Genomic DNA, 23,714 nt, shown 5'->3' with positions numbered 1-23,714 from the left:
GTACGGGGGACCTGACGTCTGTCGGATCTCCGTTGTCGTTGGGGCCTAGCACCGTGGAGCGGCCTCCAACCGGGACGACCTGGGGGCTCCAGTCGAGGAGCCTGCGGACTTACCATCGTGGAGCTGGCCCGCTTCGGAGTGTGGAGAGCTGTGGTGGCGCGTGGCTGCAACTCGATTTTGGAGCTTCGGAGTCTCCAGCCGCAGGCCCGTGGACGGTGACAGCGAGAGCTCGCGGGTCCCTGTTGGGAGACCGCTTTTTGGAGCTCCCGCAACGGCAACTTCTCCGGCCCGAATTGCGGGGTTGAAAACTACCCGGAGCAGGGCCTTACATCCAGGGCCTGCCATAGGCCGATTGGACCGAATTATCCAAATTGGGCCCGCGCCCTATGGGGGCCCCGCGTTAATTTTCCGGATTTCATATGGAAATACAAATTCGCTTTGTTAAATAAAGATTTTTTAAAAACTACATGGTTTTGTACTTGGAATACAAGCGCTGTACGGCCATCAGACACAAACGATGTGTTAACTACTGTAGCACTTGTGTTAACAGACAGTAGTGTTAACAACCAGATGTGATAATATAGTAGATATTATTTTCTGTATTAAATGTATCTTATATAATCTGTATTTGAAAGTAGTTTAAGAAGTGTGTCCGTTCTCAGGTTACAGGCCATTTGGTCAGTCACAGACCACATGCTTTTTCTCAGGAGACATTCTGTAATACTAAGGGCTCAGCATTTACCATTGGCAATTGTTTATATTTAGATAGCAAGGCATCTCTAGCAAGGCATCTCAGGATCTGTAAGCTATGTTTAATTATGCTCATGTTGGGTGGAGGGTATGTGACCTTTGTATGTTGAATTTATTTTGTTTATACAAACTGAGGGGACTAAGACTGTTGAGAAAGAATAGTGGGGCTGGAAATGTGACAATCCTTTGAATAATGTTGTCAGTATGATAGCAAAGTCGTAAAGAGGCCCATGGAATGTCTCACCCTAGAGAAGGGGGAATCCCTACAAGGAGGGGGAGGGAGCTAAGATAGTCAAGAGATAATTATCGTTTGTCACCTGGGACAGTTTTATGATCCTGGCTATAGGAGATGTGGGTTTGCAAAGACAGAGTGAATTCCTATTTTAAAGTGTGTAACGTAAGATAATGTTAGTTTATATATGATTTATAAAGAAGATCATCTGGGATATATATATTGTCCTTTAATTAGGGAAATATGGTATTTTCATCTTACATTAGATCTTTGTGTTTGGATCTGTAGTTTAAGATGTTACATTCTTTCCAAGATTATAGGTTTAATGGGAACAAGGTCATATATATATATAAATTGGGCAACCACTGAATCACATGTAGCTTATTTTGAGCAGCGATCTTTGTGAATTGAGACCACTTTTCCTTTGATTTCACGTGGTTAAAATAAAGCATTTCAGAACAAAGGAAGAAGCCACGAGGCTAGCAAGGGGCCATAAAGGGGAGTCATGTGACTTATGACTGTGGTTATTGTGGAAAAGTACTGTTAAGAAGGGCATAAGAGGAAGCGAATGATTGGCTGGAAATAAGGGAATGTTAGCAAATGATTGGGTATGGAAATGTAACAGGGGTGGGGCATACTGATTTGCAAATGGGATAAAAAGCAATGATCCTTTGTCTTGGGGGAGCGCGGGAGAAAGCTCCACATGATTTGATGTGTGGAAAAGTAGTAGCCTTTATTTGCAAATAAAGTTTGAACTTCTTGAAGAATTCTCCACGTGATCTGAATTCATTTGAGCATTGGAAAACCACAACATAATTGGCGCAGCGAGCAGGGTCGGTAAGAGACTATCGATTAAAAGACAAAAAGCTTAGGGTGCTTCCACGCCCCTCATTGGCTTTCTAAGACAACAGGAAACAGGGTGGCCACCCAAAACAAAAAAATTAGGCGGTTTTCCGCTTTATTTGGAGAAATAACCTGTTGTACATGGAAAGCCATTGAGGACACAGATGTGCCTACATAGTCAGAAGGTCTCTCCGACCCAAGAATCTGGCACTAAATTGTCTAGGAGACGTGGAGGATTGCTCGAGAAGTCCGCGCAATAGGGTAAGTAGAAAATAGTTAAGCTAAGTATTATTTTGTACAGAATGTATATAAGACTATACAGAGACCACCTGTTGAGAAGAGTGCAGGCTTGCCTAGGTAAGGAAAGAATCCTAAGGCATGAGCGGATTAGATCGTTGAGAAGTTGGCGAGATCCAAGGAGAAATGAGCGGATTAGATCGTTGGGAAGGGGACGAGGTTCGCGTCGAAATGTGTGGATTAGATCGTTGGGAAGAGGGCGATATCCATGTATAAGTTAGTTTACGGATTAGATCGTTGAGCAGAGGGCGAGATCCGTGGTGGATTAGACTGTTGAGAAGGAGCCAGTGTCCACATGTGGCAGTTATTATCCTGTGGCGACCATTCCTTGTGAAGAAAAGGGGATTTGATCAGACAGGATATTATGTATTTATGTGAAATCAGGGGTAATGTAAAAGTGTGAAATGTTAATGGCTAGGAGAGAAAGACAGAGCTGAGAAGAAGAGCTCAGAGAAGAAGCATTGAGTAGTTTAAAAGAGAATAGTAAGTTATACACTTACCTAAAGTTTGGAAGTTAGAACTGACCAATAGGGGGCAAATGGAAAGAAAGGAAAATAACATGGAATGAAGAACTGTTAAAGAGGTAAGAAGATGGGAAAAAAAGGAAAGGAAGGGAGAGAAATGAAGGAGAATTCAGTGGTGAAAGAAGAAGTGGAAGTGCTCCCAGTTTTGGAGATTAAAGAAGATGGGAGAAAGGAGAATTGCAGAGAAACAATATTGAATCCATTAGGTAGAGTTAAATGGCACAGAGCAACAGAGAAGTAATGTGGCAGATAAAGTAAAGAGGAAGAAAGAGCGTAAAATCACTATTGCTAAAGGATAGAAGCTGTTTGTGTAAGAAATGAAACTTTCCTGCTCTGAACAGAGACACAGAAGAGAATGTGCTCTGTCTGATGCTTGAAGGGAGTGGAGTGTGGCCAGCAGCTGAGTGACTAGGAGTCTGATTGGTTGTGATCTTAGTGGGGTGTGGTTAGAATTTGAGTGATGGTGAATCTGACTAATCAGGAGCTGAATCAATGTCCAATCACAGCGTTCAGGAACCTGACTGACAGGGGGTTAGACTAAGTGTTCAAGAAGGAACTGCAGTTGCTGGAAGAAAAATGCTGGAGAAACTCAGCGGGTGCAGCAGCATCTATGGAGCGAAGGAAATAGGTGACGTTTCGGGCCGAGACTATCCTACTTTAACTTTTAAAAAGAAAGATAATTATAACGTGTTCTGAAACTTTAAAATGTGTAGAAAACTGCTTAGTTTCTTTGAAGTAAGAATGAAATGAATGTGAGTGTGTGAAAAAAAACGGTTTTTGAATGAATTCAGAAGTTCATATATGTGTTTGTGTTGGGTTCTTCGTGCGTTAGAAGCCATATGTTATAAGGGGAGGTGTGAATGTCCTTTAAGAAACGAAGCGGGGGAGGTAAATTAGTGCATAACTGCTTTGCTGTAAGGGATGTTTATTGCCTTCTTTCCTCTTAATTGAAAAGGGAAAAGTTGGAAAATAGTTTGTTTGTTTTTTCTGATGTTTCTTTTATATTTCTTTTCAGTGAGTTAATTTGGAAAATTGTTACTCGTATGTATTTTAAACTAGGAATTGGAATTTGGAAATAGTAGGGAGAATGGTTTATAAAAAATTGGAAATAAGTTAATTGCTGGGGAAAAAAAAACAATCAGTGTTTATGGTTTGCTTAGATAAACATTCTGTTTGAAGAAGGGTAATAAATCAATGGGGCCCAGGAGGAGAAAAGGGAAGCTGGCAAACAATGGGTTAAACATGAATTAAAGAGGTATGATGCTAAAACTACTGGATATTTCTGGAATAAAACACCTTTGAATACCCCTGTTTGCCAGAAAAAGTGAAAGTTTGTATGGTTTACTTTAATCTGTTCTATTTTACCTGTTTTTAAGATACAAACAATTGATAAAGTGCACAAAGAAAGATCATACAATAAGTAAGATAACTGCAGTTCAGCAAAACATTCCCTGTGTCTAAAGAAAGCATTGAGAAATGAGGAGAAAGAAAGGAAATGTCAAGATAAATGTGTAATAAGATGGAAGTGTTAGTTATGAATTAAATGCCACAGATAAGTGGGAAAGGAGGAGAGGGAATGAATTAGATGTACTTAAACAGTTTAGAGAAAAGGGAAAGCAGGCAGTGAGGAGACAACAGAAGTAGGAGACGACAGGTGTGAAAGTAATAAATCTGGAGAAGTTAGTGGAAGATTTTAAAAGGAAGGTGGATCTGCAAAGGGAGCTAGAAAATCTGAGATGTAGGAAATTGAGTTTAAAATGAGAAGGAAGGCACACCAAAAGGATTAAAGTGGGAAGATATGGTGATAGAAGAAGAGGAATAGTAATTGTGGGATAAATTGATGATACTGCTTTAAAAAGAAAAGAGCAGGACAGACACAAAGTATCCTTTGGGGTACCCAGAACACAAGAGGGCTAAAAATACCTTGCCCAAAAATTTATGATGGGGCAGGAAAATGGATTGAGCTTTGGAGGAGGAGAACGTGGGATGTTTATTGGCGATGGGAGTTGAAGGCACTGTTGGTGAAAGTAATAGGAATCACTAAACTGACACAATTCCTGAAGATGGCTTGTATAAAAATGCTGTGAATAATGCAATAAACAATGTCATGCTATTTGACACAGTCAGGCAGAGGGTATGGCAGGCCCTCAGACAATGTTACCCACTTAAGATGGACCCCAATGCATTAAGGAGAGATCCACTGGAGAGGCTAAGAAAATCAAGCAGCCTATCTGGAGAACCAGCTGAGAGAGTGGAGACTCGAAACTGAACAATAAATAAAAGGCAACCAGTTAATGAACACTTTACTAGAATGAACACTATATTCTGAACCACTGTGGTGGATGTCATGCCTCCTCAAATCAAGTCTAGATTGGGGGAGGTGGTGGGATTGTCATCTATGTCCCACCCCCGGTTCAGCAATTATTTGGTCCATGTGGTCGAGAAATATTGCAAAGATAAGAAAAAGACTTGCAGACCCGCAGGAAGAGTTGCAGAGAAAAGTGCTGCAACTGTAACATGAAGAGCTGAAAAGAAAGAGCATGAAAAAGGAAAGACAATGTTGTCAATAACAACAGACTTGGCTGGAAAAAATGAAATAATTGATGCACCGACACACAGTCAGTCCTATGACAGAGCCAAACAGGGGCCAGAGAATCCCTAGCCAATAATTAATATCTTTGGGAGAGCGTTTCCTCAAATGCCCTATTAGGAGTGAAATAAATCTGGACATGAGCCCTGACAGGACTGGGGTCCCTGAGGGAGGGAGGGATCTCAAGGAGGAGGTCAAGGAAGGCTAGTAGAGGGGCAGGTAATGGATAAGGTATGTTGGGGATGTGAACAGGTATGGTAATCAGGAAATAATAATTATATTAAGATAGTGATGAACATAGCTATGATAGGAGCATTAAGAAGAAATGTTGAATCCACATGGCTAGGATGCCGCAGGGATTTAAATACTTGCCTCATGTTTTTAATCAGATGTTAAAGGTAGATTTGGAAGGTGCACCAGAGATGCCAGAGAGTAATGGTGGATGATTGTTTGTCAGGTTGGAGGCGGGTGATTAGTGGGGTGCCAGAGGGATTTGTGTTGGGTCCACGGTTGTTTATAATATGTATCAATGATCTGAATGATGGTGTGGTAAATTGGATTAGTAAAAATGCAGATGATACTAAGATAGGTGGTGTTGTGGATAATGAAGCAGATTTTCAAAGTCTACAGAGAGATTTGGGCCATTTGGAAGAGTGAGCTAAGAGATGGCAGATGGAGTTTAATGCTGATAAGTGTGAGGTGTTACATCTTGACAGGACAAAATCAAAATAGGGCGTACATGGTAAATGGTAGTGAATTGAGAAATGCAGTTGAACAGAGGGATCTAGGAATAACTGTGTATAGTTCCCTGAAGATGAAATCTCACATAGATAGGGTGGCAAAGAAAGCTTTTGGTGTGCTGGCCTTATTAAATCAGAACATTGAGTATAGAAGTTGGGATGTAATGTTAAAATTGTACAAGGCATTGGTGAGGCCGATTCTGGAGTATAGTGTACAATTTTGGTCGCCAAATTATAGAAAAGCTGTGAACAAAATAGAGAGTACAGAGGAGAATTACTAGAATGTTGCCTGGGTTGCAGCAACTAAGTTACAGAGAAAGGTTGAATAAGTTAGGTTTTATTCGTTGGAACGCAGAAGGTTAAGGGGGACTTGATAAAGGTCTTTAAAATGATGAGAGGGATAGACAGAGTTAAGGTGGATAAGCTTTTTCCATTGAGAGTAGGGAAGATTCAAACAAGAGGACATGATTTGAGAATTAAGGGACAGAAATTTATGGGGTAGAATGAGGGGGAACCCATTTACTCAGAGAGTGGTAGCTGTGTGGAATGAGCTTCCAGTGGAAGTGGTGGAGGCAGGGTTGATTTTATCAGTTAAATTAAATTGGATAGGTGTATGGACAGGAAAAGAATGGAGGGTTATGGTCTGAGTGCAGGTAGATGGGACTAGGTGAGAGTGAGTGTTCGGCACGGACTAGAGGGGCTGAGATGGTCTGTTTCCGTACTGTAATTGTTATATGAATATATGGTGTACCCTGAGAAAGTATTTGAAACAGTATGTGGATGATTTATTGGTTTGTTTCACAAGTAAGAAGCAATGTGAGTGAGACATTTTAATTTCTTGGAAAAGCTGGCATAGGAGGTCATAAAGTATCCAGGAAGAGGTTGCTGGTTTGTCAGCAGCAGGTAGAATATTCAGTACAAGTAGTATCCAAAGAAGTGAAAGCTGTAGCACAGGATCAAATTGAAGCAATAATTAAAGCTCCTAACCCTCAGACAGTAGGACAGATGGTGATGATTGTGGGAATGGCAGAATATAGTTTAGACTAGATTGGAGAGTATGTTGAAATTGTGAAGTCATTAAGAAAAATAATGAAGGAAGCAGGATACACAAGTCTTGAGAAATGTTTTACAGTCAGAGCCTTTGAATGAAGATGACAAAGGTCTTCTTTGTGGATGTTCCTGGTTAAAGGGATCATAATAGCAAGTCTGCAGGGTTTGCAGTGGTGCGACAGGATGAATTAGAATTTAAGGTAATTAAATTCGAAGTTTACCTGTAAACTTGCTCAGCTCAGTTGGCAGAAATTAGGGTTTTAAGAGCATGATTAGAAATGGAAATTAAGGTGCAGATAATGCAGCCAGAACAACATCTGGAGGATGTTCAGGTGTTAATACGCCTCAGGTAAGTTTGGATCTGGACCCCACAGAGGAGGACATAATTCAAATGCAAGGTAAGGTAATCTAAGCAGAACTTAAAGGACATGTGGATACTGAAGGATTATTGATAGTACCTACACCATTGCTGACCATTCTTATGACAGAAGTACATGGGTTAGGTTATTGCGCAAGGGGGGAAGTTATAAGGAGAGTAAAAAGTATGGACTTTGGTCACTTTACTTGAAGGTGTCGGTGGACCACGTTTCATCCCAGTATGAGGTATGTGATCTAAACAAAATTATGACAATGTCAGAAAGGGAATAACAATGCCTACAGGTCACATTCCTGTGCCTGAAGGTCCATTTAGGCACCTGGTGATCGACTATGTGGACATAATAAAGAAGGTAAGAGGAAAAAGGTATATGCTAGTAGTGATTGAGCAGGTGTGTGGAGGCAGTACTGTCCAAAGATTTAGATGCGAGGACTGTAATAATGTTTCTGATGAATGAGGTAATCTCAAGGTTTGGTGGGCCTACAGAAATCATAATGATAAAGCATTGGTTTTCATTCAGTGAGTAGTCAAGCTGGTGCTACGGTCTTTAGAGTAAAACAAAGATTTGGGTGTGTGTATCATCTGTAGTCACAGGGCATGGTGGAAAAAACATTGAAGGCTAAGAGAAATAAGATTTGTGTATCTACAAAGTTGAATTGGGTTGGTGCCCTGTAAGTGGCACTGATGAGATGTTGCATGAAAAATAACCAAATAACCCACATGAGATGTTTACTGGCTGGCCCATGCAGGTGAGACAATGGAGAAGTCCCAATAAGGGACCGAGTTTGGAACAGTTAGAGGTAAAATGTAAGCAGTGTATGCAACAGTTAATTATGATGCACAAGTCTATTTATGCACAGACAAAGCAAAAGCAGTTGAAGGTAACCAGGAGGAAGGATCCTTTAAACCTGAAGACAAGTTGTATGCATGAGCTTTCCGGATCACCCACCGCTGTTCAGGTGGAAGGTTGATCTACCTGGTACCATCTCAATCCGACAATGAGGGCTGTCCCACAGGTATGACTCGATAATAGCCCTGAGGTAAGTGAACAGGAGGACAAAGAAGTGAGGGAAGAGCAGAGCTTTAACAAGATAATAAATGAGCTTTTTGGAGGCATTAGTGACTCTAAGAATGGTGTAAATAAGGTCAGAATAAGGGGGTATATGTGTTTTGGTTTGGGGAACAATGCTTCACCTTCATACCTAATAATACTAGCCCAGAGGGGTTTTTCACTAAAGCAATGGATAGATTGAGAATTTTGAAGAAAGAGAACAAGCAGAGTGTGGGTTTTGGACATGATGTCTTTAATTGGCTGGGGGAAATTAGGCAGTTGGGGATCATGGCTGACTAAGATGGGGATGATCATTGGAGTTGTGCTGCTCGTGGTGGGTGCCGTGTTTTGTTGTGTCTTACCTTGTATTAAATCTTTTCTAGTGAGAGTTACTGCCAAGCAGCTTTTGGTGCTCAGGGATGAAGGTGAAGACGTTCCCCTTAAGAAGCAGACACCGACGATAGAATACTATAATGATGATGTGCAGAACATGTCAGTGAGATATTGAAATATAGATTGTGCGGAGAACTGGGTCCTTTCCCCCACCCTAGTATAATGGGGGTAGGTTTTTGGCCCAGATATCCAGGTTTTTGGAGAAAGAACACTATAAAACTGAGCATTACAAATTTAAGGTCCCTGAAATTGGTCGTAGTTTAATTTGACAACCAAGATGTGGAGCATGTGGTGTTCTTTTTCTATGAGACGTTAAGTAGTCTCAAGAGGGGAGATATATAGTAGATATTATTTTCTGTATTAAATGTATCTTATATAATCTGTATTTGAAAGTAGTTTAAGAAGTGTGGCCGTTCTCAGGTTACAGGCCATTTGGTCAGTCACAGACCACATGCTTTTTCTCAGGAGACATTCTGTAATACAAAGGGCTCAGCATTTACGACTGGCAATTGTTTATATTTAGATAGCAAGGCATCTCTAGCAAGGCATCTCAGGATCTGTGAGCTGCGTTTAATTATGCTCATGTTGGGTGGAGGGTATGTGACCTTTGTATGTTGAATTTATTTTGTTTATACAAACTGAGGGGACTAAGATGTTGAGAAAGAATAGTGTGGCTGGAAATGTGACAATCCTTTGAATAATGTTGTCAGTATGATAGCAAAGTCGTAAAGAGGCCCATGGAATGTCTCTCCCTAGAGAAGGGGGATCCCTACAAGGAGATAGTCAAGAGATAATTATCGTTTGTCACCTGGGACAGTTTTATGATCCTGGCTATAGGAGATGTGGGTTTGCAAAGACAGAGTGAATTCCTATTTTAAAGTGTGTAACGTAAGATAATGTTAGTTTATATATGATTTATAAAGAAGATCATCTGGGATATATATTGTCCTTTAATTAGGGAAATATATGGTATTTTCACCTTACATTAGATCTTTGTGTTTGGATCTGTAGTTTAAGAAGCTATTCTTTTCCAAGATTATAGGTTTAATGGGAACAAGGTTTTATATATATATGAATTTGGCAACCACTGAATCATATGTAGCTTATTTTGAGGAGCGATCTTTGTGAATTGAGACCACTGTTCCTTTGATTTCACGTGGTTAAAATAAAGCATTTCAGAACAAAGGAAGAAGCCACGAGGCTAGCAAGGGGCCATAAAGGGGAGTCATGTGACTTATGACTGTGGTTATTGTGGAAAAGTACTGGTAAGAAGGGCATAAGAGGAAGCGAATGATTGGCTGGAAATAAGGGAATGTTAACAAATGATTGGATATGGAAATGTAACAGGGGTGGGGCATGCTGATTTGAAAATGGTATAAGAAGCAACGATCCTTTGTCTTGTGAGAGCGCGGGAGAAAGCTCCACATGATTTGACGTGTGGAGAAGTAGCAGCCTTTATTTGCAAATAAAGTTTGAACTTCTTGAAGAATTCTCCACGTGATCTGAATTCATTTGAGCATTGGAAAACCACAACAATAACAGCCAGTAGTTTACAAGTAGTTATCCAATGTGTCATCAATGCATCGATCTACATTCCTCAGTAAATGTGTAATTGTGTTTTAGAAACAGTATTAATGACGATGCGTTCCTTTGAATACAATTCACGCGGCGTCATTAACACTTCTTCTAAAACACAATTACACATTTACTGAGGAATGTAGATTGATGCATTAATGACACATTGAGAATTTCTTAAAACTCACCATCATGAGTGAGAACTTCTTCTTGGTGAGATTCTTGGTCTGCAGCAGGTTAGTCATTCAATTTACCTACCAACCCACGTTGTGTCTCTCTGTCTTTCGTACTCTCCCTCTCTCTCTCTCTCGTGCGCGCTTTCTCTCTCTCTCTCTCCCGTGCGCTCTCTCTCTCTCCCGTTCCCCACCTCTCTCTCGAGCTCTCTCGGCATTCCCGGAATCATTGACGCTTTGCGGTATACAAAAATGCTGGAGAAACTTAGCGTGTGAGGCAGCACCTGTGGAGCGAAGGAAATATGCAACGTTTCGGGTCGAAACCCTTCTTCAGACCCGGCTATTTCCTTCGCTCCATAGAGCTGCCTCAAGCCCTGTCCCACTGTGCGAGTCCACCCAAGAGCTTAAAATCTCGGTGTGGCATCTCTGTTCCTATCTTCAAATTCACGCTTTGAAATAAAATACTGTTTTCGATGTTAGTAACATTTCGCAGCACGATCGCGATTAGTCGATTCCCATGCTTTTTCAATCATCGTTCGAGGTGGTTACTGATGTTACAAACGGTTATAAATGAATATAATTTAAAAGTGAAATAGGAGATTTCCGTGGAAAGAATATTTTATATGTACTTTCTGATATTTTTTAATATGCAATGCATTTTTATGTAATGTTGCCCCTTGTCTGGACCTCGAGTCCGTAATAAAGTTTATTATTATTATTATTATTATTATTATTATTATTATTATTATTATTATTATTATTATTATTGTACTACTGTTGTCCTTGTGTACGGGATCGGAACTTCGCTGTGATGATAAGGTCATTCACAGGTTTACAAGCTATCATTGTTTTGTCTGTCTCTTTGTCTAACACCAGTCCTACTCCTCGTATGTGGTGTTTTGTTCACGCCCAGAGTGCATCAGTTTTTTTTTTCCTTCGCTTGTTCGCTTTCCACTTCATCGGACTTCACACACCCCGAAGATGCCCAGCTCATACTTCTCAAACTCTCTCAGCAGCTGGGATAAGTTCCCACTCTGGTACAAGGTCCTGACATTCCAGGCAGCTATTCGCATAGCAGTTTTGGGAAGAGAAGATGTTAATCTTTTTCGGGGCACAAGCGTCCCGGAGGCTTTGGCCCGAGCCTGTCGTCCTTGCAGTTGGCGAGGTCCATCTCTCCTGCCGGTTTACAATATAGTTTATGTTTGCTGTTTCCGTAGCGGGTTAGGGTTTTACAGGGTAGGAGTGGGTGCTCGCTCTACGCCCAACCGTTCTCCTTTGTCCGGGCTTGGGACCGGCACTGGCTTCGGGTGTCCATAACCAGAAGCGGGACGCCAACCTATCGAGGGTGCAAGACGTCACACATGACCGAACAGAATGGCGAAAGCTTGCTGTCCAGTGCACAGAATATGTGAAAATCTAAGTCTAAGTCTAAGTTCTATTTCTAACAAACGTTGCTGTCTTTGGATCCTCAATTGCCAGAGTTAGTCCTTAAGAAATCTGGAGGTAAAGAACATCATATTCCGCTTGGATAGTTGACATCCCAAGAGCATCCCTACAACCACCCTTCTTCATTCCCGTTCCCCACATCCAGGGCCAGATTTAGATGAAGAGAGGCCCTAAGCTATTTCACCTGCGACCCCCCCCCCCCCGCCCCACGACTAGAGGACCATGACTATCCGACATGGACAGTGTGACACTTTTAGATCCTACTGTATGTTGTCATTAAACAGTTGGTTTTAAAATACATATTGGATTCACCGTGGAGCGGGCGATGCCTTACCTGGATCGCCGTTTGAAGCTGGAGTGTTGGGCCTGTGGCAGGGATGGGGGTTGGGGCCGGAGGAAGGTAGGTGAGTGGGCTGAGGCCGAGGCGATGTCTGGTGGAGGGGTGTGGGTGGTCAGCGGGGAGGGGGTTATGAGGACTGTAGTGTGGGTGGGGAAGAGCTGGGGTCGCATGGTTTGAGAGGGATGGGGAAGACCCACTGTGATTACCAGGGTTAGGGGGGCTAGCTCTAGGACCCAGCGCAGTCAAACCCAGGGGAGTGGGAATCTTCAGCGTGGAAACGTCAGGCCCGGTGCTGAGTCCAGGCTGCAGGTAAGGCGACCACTGCGGGCTGTTGGAGGGCGGTGGATTGGCCAGGGTCAGCGGGCAAAGAGTAGGAGGTCCCGGTGGGCGGATGGCCAGTGAAGCAGCGAGGTGAGTAGGCCCCCCTAGATCTCGAGGCCCTAAGCTTAAGCTTGTCTACATTATACATAAATCGGGCCGTGCCCACATCCTTCCCTGTTAAACTATGTCTCCTTTTCCCCTTCCCTTCCGCCAATATTCATGCCTCTGGCCTCGCAGCTCAATCCTTACATCACAGCATTTGTCTTGTTATATATAGCCTTTGTCTAACTATCCACGTATCAAGCACCCGTATCCATCTATCAATCGCGAGGCTGTGTCCTGCCCATCCTCTCTTCCAACTCTCTCTCCCCACTCAGTCTGAAGAAGGATCCTGACACGAAACACCGCCTATACATGTTCTCCAGAGATGCAGCTTTAGCCGGTGAGTTACTCGTTCATTTTGTGTGTATTTGTGTAAACCAGCGCACGCAGTTCCTTGTGTCTGGGTGTAAGATCCAGGTTGAAAGAAAAGTGCGAATTTTGGAGCCAAAATTGTGGAATACAGGTGGAACGTGAGGGGAGAAATTTGTGAGAATCCAGGTGGGCGACAGGGAATGAGAGGGAGGGGAATGGGCGGAATTGCCTGGGCATTAGTTCAGTTAACTAAAATTGGAGAATTGAATGTCCACACGATTTTGTTGTATGGAAGCTAAGCGGAATATGAGGTACTGAACTTGTAATTCTCCAATGCAAACGTGTGAAATCATGTGAGTGTGCGTGAATGTGGGAGTGTGGAAAAGCGCGTGAGTGTGTGTGAAGTTGTGCGATTATGGGTGCGAAACAATATGTGGGTCTGCGAGGTTGTAACTGAGTGAATGTCTGTGAATGTGTGCCTGTTCATGTCATATTGCGCAAGAGTTTAAGTGTGTGTACGCGTGTGATTTTGAGCGTGTATGCGTGTGCGTGACCGTTTTTGTGAGTTTCCACGTGCATGCCGGTGTGTGAGTGCGTGGGAGATTGTGAGCATGTGGGTGTGAGCGGATGGGTGTCAATGTGGAAATGTGCATGTGTGTTGCGAGTGAGGGTTGGGCTTGTCTGAACGTATTCATGCGAATACGTGAATATGTGAGTGTTAGTGTGCAAGCATGTTGGTGTATAAAGGTGTATGAATGTGAGCCCGAGTGGGTGAGCGCATGACATTGTGTGAATGTGTGAGAGTTGGTGTGTCAGAGTGTGATTGAATGTGATTGGGTGTGTGAATGTATGGGAATGTGCCATTGTCTGGATCTGTCCGATTGGGTTTAACTGATTCCAAATTACAGTGGGGCTCGACGCTGACTCACGACTAATATGATCCCTTCCGATTGGGACAACGAACACTCACGGTGACTTTGAACCCGAGAATAAGTGCGACCTAAGCACACATTCTCTATCACTTACATCCCAAGTACGTTCGAGCCAACCAAATGTCGCTTTACTGAACTAGTCCTTTCAATTTGTCAACTGCCCGCATTTAAATAGTTCAAAAAGCAGTAAAGTTGCCCCAATTTCCCCACATTCTGCACAAATACTTGTCCCAAGAACAAGGCGGCAGGGTAAATATGATCTGTCATGCTTGATAGATTAGTACATACGATCTGTTGCAAACCGCCTTACCTGATCTCTCTCCCTCTCCCCCTCTCCCCCTCTCCCCCTCTCCCCCTCTCCCCCTTTTTTTATACACGACACAGCAAATGATACAACATATCAAATCATAAACAAAAATGACACTATATCAAGTATCATTATAATACAACATTGCAATCATTGTTCACAATACTCTCAACCCCACGCGGTGACCAGCGCCCACGGAAGGCCTCCAGAGTCCCCGTGGACACCGCTTGTTTCCTCTCCAGGGACACACGTGCACGGACGTAGGCCCGAAAGAGGGGCAGGCATCCGACTCTAGCCTGACCATCGACCGCCCGCTGCCTGGCCATCTTCGCCAGGCCCAGGAGCAAACCGACAGGTAAGTCCCACCCCCCCCACTCGGCTCTCCCCACACCCTGCCTTGTGTCCAAACACATGAATCGTAGGACTAAAATGCAACCAGAACTTGAGGAACAACCCCTTCAGATATTGGTACAGGGGCAGTAGCCTTCCACACTCCATATACGCGTGGAACACGGTCTTTTCCTCGCCTCAGAAAATACAGGCAGCGGACGAGCCCGTGAACCGACTCAAAAGTTTATTACATGCCACCGCTCTATGCAGCACTCTCCACCCCAGGTCTCCAATGCAAAGGGGGACAACTCCCTTGTAGAGGGACACCCGCTGGGGACCTTCCCCGCCTATGTGTGTGTCAGGGCGGGAAACGAAGGCAAGGAGGTGCAGAATGTGCAGGAAAAACTCGGTGGGCGGCGCGACACTCGTCAGCAGCGGCCTCTGCAGTCCGTCTGTGTTTTTATTATTTTTTGTCTCGTTTTTATGTAGTTTTTGTTATTTTTTTTGTTGGGGTATGTGTGTGGGGGAGGGGGTAACTTTAAAATCTTTCCCCTGCACGGGAGACCCGACCTTTTCTTTGTCGGGTCTCCGTTGTCGTTGGGGCTGCAACGTGGAGCGGCCTCCAACAGGAACGACCTGGGGTTCCAGCTGCGGAGCTGCCGACTACTCACCGTCACGGGGCTGGCCGAGTCCGGAGCGGGTGGAGCTGTGGTGGACGCTGCTGCGACCCGACCCCCGGAGATTCGTAGGCTGCAACTGCGGGTTTGGCGGACGGCAGCACCGGGAGCCCACGGGTCCCTGCTGGGAGACCGCTTTTCGGGGCTTCCGCAACGGCGACTTCTCCCGCCCGAGTTGCGGGGTTGAAGAGCACCTGAGCGGGGCCTTGGAATGGCCGCGGGACTTTGCGAGCGCACGCCGGGGGCTCTAACAACTAGACCCGGTGTGCGACCTTGCATCACCCGGCGTGGCTTTAATGGCCGCGGGACAATCGCCATCACCAGCCGGGGGCTTTGACTTTGACTCTGACTCTGACATCGGGGGGGAGAGTGCAGTGGAGAGATAAGTTTTTTTGCCTTCCATCACAGCGATGTGATGGATGTTTGTGTAAAATGTGTTGTGTCTCGGCTCTTTTTGTTTTGTAATGTATGGCTGCAGAAACGACATTTCGTTTGGACCTCAAGGGGTCCAAATGACAAATAAATTGAATTGTATTGTATTGTAATTGTATTGTACAGTGAGCGTCTCTTCGCGTCACGAAATGGCATGCTGGGCATCTCAGAAAGGCGGCTCAGGTTATGTGGAGCCGGTGCCCTCATTCAGAACCACTTTAGGCGCATGCCACTCCTCGACACCCGCCATGACTGGGTAAGGACCGGCCACTCCGGCAGCCACAACATCCCATTCCGCTCGTGGAGCGACACGCTGGCTGAAAACAACCAAATTCCTTACTCTTAGCACATCCCGGTAGAAAACAGGCAAACCCCTTAGGGCGGGTCGACTGATGCCCCCTTAGACAACGACCCCGATGGAAAAAATACGTGGCCAGAGCGTGCCATCTGGGGGGGGGGGGTTCTCTATATACATATACATATACATATACATATACATATACATATACATATACATATACATATACATATACCTCAGCGGAGTCCTGAGACGGAGAGCCGCCACCTGGGTACGCACGCATACCAAGGACTGGCCGCCCTCCTCTAACGGGAGACTCAGGACCACTGCGGATACCCAGTGCTTCCTATTTCCCCAAAAGAAATCCACCAGCTTCTTCTGTAAAGCAGTTACATAAATGGAAGGCGGGACAAGAGTAGTAAGCCGGGACCATAACATGGAGGCCACCAGCTGGTTTATGACCAGCACCCTCCCCTGAAAGGGAAGAACTCCAAGCAGGCCAGACCAACGCCCCAGCCGGGTAACCACTTTCTTCTCCAACTCCTGCCAGTTCGCCGGCCAAGCATCCTCAGTGGGGCTCAGGTACACCCCCAGATAGAGGAGGTGTGTGGTGCTCCACGCAAACATTGCCATCTCCTCTGGCAGGGAGTCTCCCAGCCACTGACCCACTAAATGTCCAGAGCATTTGCTCCAGTTAATCCTGGTAGAAGATGCAGTCGAGAAAATCTCCTGGCAGTCACGCATCCTCCGCAGGTCAGCAGGATCAGTGAACATAAGGAGTACATCATCGGCATACGCCGAAAGAACCACCTCCTCCCCCGGGCCAGGTAGCGCCAGGCCTGTCAACCTCCTCCGAAGAAGACACAGGTACGGCTCCACACAGACCGAGTACAACTGACCCAACATGGGGCACCCCTGACCGACCCCCCTCCCAAAATGAAAGGAGCCAACAACGCACCATTAACCTTCACAAGGCACTCCACTGCAGCATACAAAAGACGGACCCGGGCCACAAAATGCGGTCCAAATCTAAACTCTTGCAACGTCCCGAAGAGGTATTCATGCTCTACCTTATCAAAAGTCTTCTCCTGATCAAGAGACAGAAAAGCAGCTGACTGACCAGTACCCTGGGCTAGATGAATCAGGTCCCTAACCAGGTGGATGTTATCCTGAATGGACCGGCCAGGGACTGTATAGGACTGGTCAGGGTGAATCAGTTGAGACAGCACGGAGCCTAGATGATTTGCCATCGCCCGTGCAAAAACTTTATACTCTGTACATAGTAGCAATGTTACAAAATTTTGAGATTTTAAAAATCAAGTATTTAATTTATCCCATCAGATAAAGCATAAAAAGAAGTTTAATTTGACACCTAATTCACTTTCATATCTTCAGTATTAAAAAGGTTATGGCCATTTTCATACTCTGAAATTGGCATCTTGTTCCCTATTGCTTTTTCATTGATTTAACACAAAAGCTGTGATCCAGAACATTTAAAAGCCCATAACTTTCTTAAAATTTAAGAGAACTGAAATAAATTTTCAGTTATTATAGATTGAAGCTTTCTGAAACAAATATGAAACAATCTTACTTAGGTGACTTGAAATTAAAGCATATAGTTAGTTAGTTACCTAATTGTTGCTAATTACAAAATTCAATTACTAGATTTAAACATCTATCCATTTCTTAAGAATAGATTAACATTTTTAAATAGCCTAAGTGTCCAAAGAACATTCACACAAGAATTCAGAATATAAAATAATTTTAAAATCTCATTGTCATGGATTTATAGGCCAAATGGAAGGAATTTAATGTTTAATACCTGTAAATTAATAGCCATTTAAATCAGCTTGCGAGTGGGATTTTCTGGAACGGGACCTTTTGGAACGTTGAGGTTACGGTGATTTAGTCCCCATATCGGCAGCAAATACACTGCCGGTTCGTTCGGGGACTAAATCACCGTTTCGCAACTTAAAATGTGAATTAAATACATCTTAAGAAACACTTTTATACATAAAAATAAACTACTTTATTTTACCTGTCCCCTACATAAAATCCTGCCCCGTTGTCGGCATTGACGGCTTCAGAAGCTGATTTTAAAATCACTCCAGCGATTAACTTGTCGGGCGAATTTTTTTTTAAACACACAGAAGGGCGGTCGGACCGATTCTTTAGCAACATCTTACACTACCACAAAATATAATTCAGGACCAGGTCAGAAAAAAAACGTGTTTTAAACCCCCCCCCCCCCCCCCCCCCCCCTTCAAACGCGCCAAAATCGCACACGGCCAGTGGCAGAATTGCAGCGCCGCTGAAGGTAAGTATTGTAACATACCTATACATAGGAGAGAGACCGGGCGCCTGTTTTTCAACAAGCAGAGTTCCCCCTTCTTGATCAACTCCCGTGTAGAGGGACCCCCACTGGGGACCTTCCCCGCCTTCAGGTGGTAACACCGTCCGCCATGGTGTGTCGGGACGGGAGACGAAGGCAAGGAGGTGCAGAATGTGCATGAACATTCTATACAGTGAGCGTCTCTTCGCGTCACGAAACGGCACGCTAATCATCTCCGAAAGGCGGCTCAGGTTGTGTGGAGCCGGTACCCGAGATATATCCCGGAACCGAGGCCCGATGAGCAGATCTGACGGAGCGGGTAAGAGCTCATTCAAAACCACTCTAGGCGCATGCCTCTCCTCGACACCCGCCATGATTTGGTGAGGACCGGCCACTCCCGCAGCCGCGACATCCCCCTCCCCTCGTGGAGCAACACGCTGGCTGAAAACAACCAGATTCATCACTCTTAACACATCCCGGTAGAAAACAGGCAAGCCCCTTAGGGCCGGTCGACTGATGCCCGCCTCCGGGGGACGCGAGACCCCCCCCCCCCCCCTTAGACAACGACCCCGTCGGAAAAAAATACGTGGCCAAAACGTGCCATCTGGGGGGGTTCTCTATATACATGTACCTCCTCAGCGTCCTGAGGCGGAGAGCCGCCACCTGGGTACGCACGCATACCAAGGACTGGCCGCCCTCCTCTAACGGGAGACTCAGGACCGCTGCGGAAACCCAGTGCTTCCTATTTCCCCAAAAGAAGTCCACCAGCTTCTTCTGTAAAGCATTTACAAAAATGGGAGGCGGGACAAGAGTAGCCAGCCGGTACCATAACATGGAGGCAACCAGCTGGTTTATGACCAACACCCTCCCCTGAAAAGAAAGAACTCCAAGCAGGCCTGACCAGCGCCCCAGCCTGGCAACCACTTTCTTCTCCAACTCCTGCCAGTTTGCCGACCAAGCATCCTCAGTGGGACTCAGGTACACCCCCAGATAGAGGAGGTGCGTGTTGCTCCACGCTAACATTACCATCTCCTCTGGCAGGGAGTCCACCTGCCACTGACCCACTAAAAGTCCAGAGCACTTGCTCCAATTAATCCTGGCAGAAGATGCAGCCGAGAATATCTTCTGGCAATCACGCATCCTCCGCAGGTCACCAGGATCGGTGAACATAAGGAGTACATCATCGGCATATGCCGAAAGAACCAACTCCACCCCCGGGCCCGGTAGGGCCAGGCCTGTCAACCTCCTCCGAAGAAGACACAGGAACGGCTCCACACAGACCGCGTACAACTGACCTGACATGGGGCACCCCTGACGGACCCCCCTCCCAAACTGAAAGGGAGCCAACAACGCACCATTAACCTTCACAAGGCACTCCACTGCAGCATACAAGAGGCGGACCCGGGCCACAAAATGCGGTCCAAATCCGAACGCTTGCAACGTTCCGAAAAGGTATTCATGCTCTACCCTATCAAAAGCCTTCTCCTGATCAAGCGACAGAAAAGCAGCTGACTGACCAGTTCCCTGTGCTAGATGAATCAGGTCCCTAACCAGGTGGATGTTATCCTGAATGGACCGACCAGGGACTGTGTAGGACTGGTCATGGTCAATCAACTGAGACAGCACGGAGCCCAGGCGATTTGCCATCGCCCGTGCAAAAACTTTATACTCTGTGCATAGGAGAGAGACCGGGCGACAGTTTTTCAACAGGCGGAGTTCCCCCTTCTTGGGCAGCAGGACAACAACTGCTCTACGCCACGAGAGGGGCATCTCCCCGGTCGCCAGGCTCTCCCCCAGAACCAACATGTAATCACCCCCCAGGATACCCCAGAAGGCTCTTACAAACTCTACCGTCAGCCCATCCAGCCCGGGGGACTTACCCCTCCTGAGCTGATGCAATGCACGAGTCAACTCCTCCAAAGATAAAGGGCCATCAAGAAGATCGGCCACCTCCCTCTCTATAATCGGTAGACTCTCCCACAGGTCCTGCTGAGCTTCCCCGCTGACTCCACCTGCGGAGAACAGGGATCCATAAAAGGACCTGACCAAGGCACTAATCCTCTCTGGATCCGTGACAGAGGAGCCATCATCTGCTTGCAGCTCCACGAGCTGTTTGCGGGCTCCCCGCCCTTTCTCCAGAGAGAAAAAGAAAGGCAAATGTCGATCCAGATCGTGCAGCATCTGGACCCGCGCCCTCACATAAGCGCCTCGGGACCGCTCAAGTTGCAGGTTCCTCAAGGCTTCCTTCTTCTCATGAAACACACCCCATTCGCAAGAGTCACCTCCAACCTGACCCAGGCGAGACTCTGCGTCCATTAGTTCCCTCTCAAGCTTCTCAACCGCTGAGTCCCGCCGCCCGTCCGACCCCCACGTGTATTCCTTACAAATAATACGGATGTGAGCTTTCCCCACATCCCACCACTGCCTAAGGGAAGAGAAGCACCTCTGCCTCTCTCTCCACCTCACCCAAAACCGACTGAATGACTCCCGGAAACACCGATCCTCCAGCAGCCGGTTATTAAAGTGCCAGTACGCAGACCCGGCCCGAGCGCACGCTGGATTAAAATCCGCACGCACCAGACAATGGTCCGAGCATGGCACCAGCTGCATTGAGGCCGCTGAGACACGGGAAACAAACGCTCGGGATATATATATTCGATCAATGCGGAAACCACCGCCCTCAGACCTCCGCGAAAAAGCAGTGGAGTCTGGTTTGAGGTCCCGCCACGCATCAACCAACTCAAAAGAATCAATCAACCCTCTCAGCTTCTTCGCTACAGCAGGGGCACACTGAGTACCAGAACGATCTCGCACCTCAAGTGTGCAGTTAAAGTCCCCCCCAAGGAAGACACACTCTCCCCTATCAATAGTGCTCAACAGAGCACTCACCTCCTGAAGTAGGCCGGCCTGCATCTTGCCGGAGCTGGGGGCATACACGTTACTGAAATGCAACGGCATGCCATCCAGGCTCACGGCCAGATGGAGCAAACGTCCTGGCACAACTTCTTGCACTTTTATAATATTGGGCAGGAAATTCTGAGCCAACAGAATGGCCACCCCACTCGAATTTGAGCTAAGATGACTCATATAGACCTCACCTTCCCACTCCAATCTCCAGGTGGGTTCATCACTGACAACAGTATGCGTCTCCTGCAGAAAACACACTGCAAATTTCCCCTCCCTAAGGACCGATAAAAGCTGGAATCTGCGAAAACTCGCTCTACTCCCGTTTAAGTTTAGGGTAACTAACGTGAATGCACTGGTACATTAAATTGAAATCCTCACACTTCTCCTCCTGGGCTCTGTAGCCCTCTCTCTTAGGAGCTCCAAAAAGCTGGCACTGCTCAGAGCCAGGAAGATCACTATCCTTGGTGGCAAGGATAGCCTCGAGAGTTTCAACTAAGGCCGACAGATCAGCCCACCGTCTCTTAGCAGCATCAATCTTTTTCTTGTTGGTACGGCTTGTTTTTAAAAACTCCCGCACCTCACAGATAACAATTGCATGAGACCCGTCCTTAGTTCCTGGGCTATCGGCCAAGTTACTCGCACCTGACACAACACGCTCAGCATCACCAAGGTCATTTTCGGAAGTCGAAAGACCAGAGCTCTCTGGAATTTTGCTAACCCCTTCACACAAACTGGCCCCATCACTCTCCCCCTCCTCCGACATGTCACCACCCCCAGGATCAATGCCGGGGAATGGTCCCGAAGCCCCTATCCGCATCACGCAGCCCACTGACTGGCTGGGCTCCTGCGCTCTGTCCTCACCCTCCACATCTTGGCCTGGGGAAGAGAAAACAAGAGGCACCCCCAGGGTCTGTGGTAAACTGGCACCCCCAGAATCCGAAAGAAGGTCGCTGCCCAAAATAACTCCGACCTCCACAGCACCGAAAGCACCCCCTCCACTGGCAACACCCAGAGGCTCTCCACCAGTCTTTTTTCTCTCCCCTGCCAACTCAGCCGGCAGTACAATACACACCTCGGCACCTCCACTGGCTCCAATATTGAGCACTGATTGGTACACCATTCCCCCGGCCCCCCTCCCTCGGGCTGACTCTGCTCATCCCCCGTTTCAGGGTCCACAGTACCAGGGGAGCTTGCCCCACCCTCCTGCGTGCTAACACCCTTAGTAGGCCTCTGAAACGAGGGTACCTCCTCCGACCCAAAGGACGCACCCCCAGGGGAGCCAAGATCAACACACGATGAGATACCTCCCTCGGAGGGCCCCTGAGACGAAAGGACCTCCCCCAGCCCAGAGGACACAGCACCAGAGGGGTCCACCCCGTCACCTGACCCTGTGGTACCCTCGAGAGGTCCCTGAAGCGGAGGCTCAACCTCCAACCCAGAAGACGTCATTTCCTGACCTCCAACCACATCGGTGGTGGAAGGACTGGTAAACTGCACCCCCCTTACTTTGGACTCACGTCCTTGCTCTTCCTCGCCAGGCCCAATCCTCCTTTCTGTCCCACTAACATGCGGCGGTGTGGTGACCTCCATAAAGGAAGGGTCTTCCGCCTCCACACTACCCCCAGCCACTTTACCACCCGCACGTGTTACCTTCCCTACTCCCGTCAGAGCCACCTCAGCTCCTTGCTGGGCCACGGCAGTTTCACTCTGGACCTCCCTGGAGCTGACAGGCACCCCTTGGGTAATCTCCGCACTCGGCAGTTGCACACCCACCTGCTTTTGACTCGCTTGGGTAATCTTTTTCTGCTTAATCCTCTTCTTCTTCTGCTGCTCCCATTTCTCTCCACCCTCCCTCTGTGTCTCACCTTCAGCCACCCCCACAGGTTCAGGATGTAGGGGGCGGTGGCCCCCGCTGCCCCGGGTCCCCAAGGCGGAAACTGCAGACCCAGAAGGGCTATCCCCGCTGCCCCGGATCACCGAGGCAGAGCCAGCAGCCTCAGCCAGGTCAGCGATTCCACCCCGCCCCTCCGAGGCATGACGAGCCACCGCTGATGGGCCAGCAGTGCATTCATGGGCCGCTGCGCTAGAAGTTCTGGCAGCGACCCCGTGATTAGGACATTCCCTACGGAGATGTCCATAACAACCGCACGCATGACACCGTGCCTTTCCCCAATTCCAACGGACGGTTCTAGGGAGACCCCTACACTCCACCTCGAAACTACCCTCATTGCCTTCCCCTCCCCCACCTTCACGAACACCCTCCTTTTGAAACTGAGAATCCATTTTTCCTCCGGGTCCCCCCCAGGGTGCATGAGCCTAAAGCACTTAGACCGCACCTCCCCAATCTGAGACAGGTGTGGAATGAGTGTCGCATCCGGAATACA

General features: G+C 46.7%; 1 long non-coding RNA gene across 1 annotated transcript; it reads left to right on the top strand.

Annotated features, from left to right (window-relative positions):
- The first annotated feature begins 4,764 nt into the window (after positions 1–4,764).
- LOC116971382 lies at positions 4,765–23,327 on the top strand. The gene is made up of 3 exons (XR_004411485.1): positions 4,765–4,802; positions 6,258–6,260; positions 23,318–23,327. It is a non-coding gene; the product is annotated as an uncharacterized LOC116971382 (long non-coding RNA).
- Positions 23,328–23,714: the final 387 nt, after the last annotated feature.

This window comes from Amblyraja radiata, chromosome 3 (assembly GCF_010909765.2).
Source record: "Amblyraja radiata isolate CabotCenter1 chromosome 3, sAmbRad1.1.pri, whole genome shotgun sequence".
NCBI classification, from domain to species: Eukaryota; Metazoa; Chordata; class Chondrichthyes; order Rajiformes; family Rajidae; genus Amblyraja; species Amblyraja radiata.
Note: the sequence above shows the minus strand (reverse complement) of the source record. Positions and strands in the feature narration are given on the sequence as shown.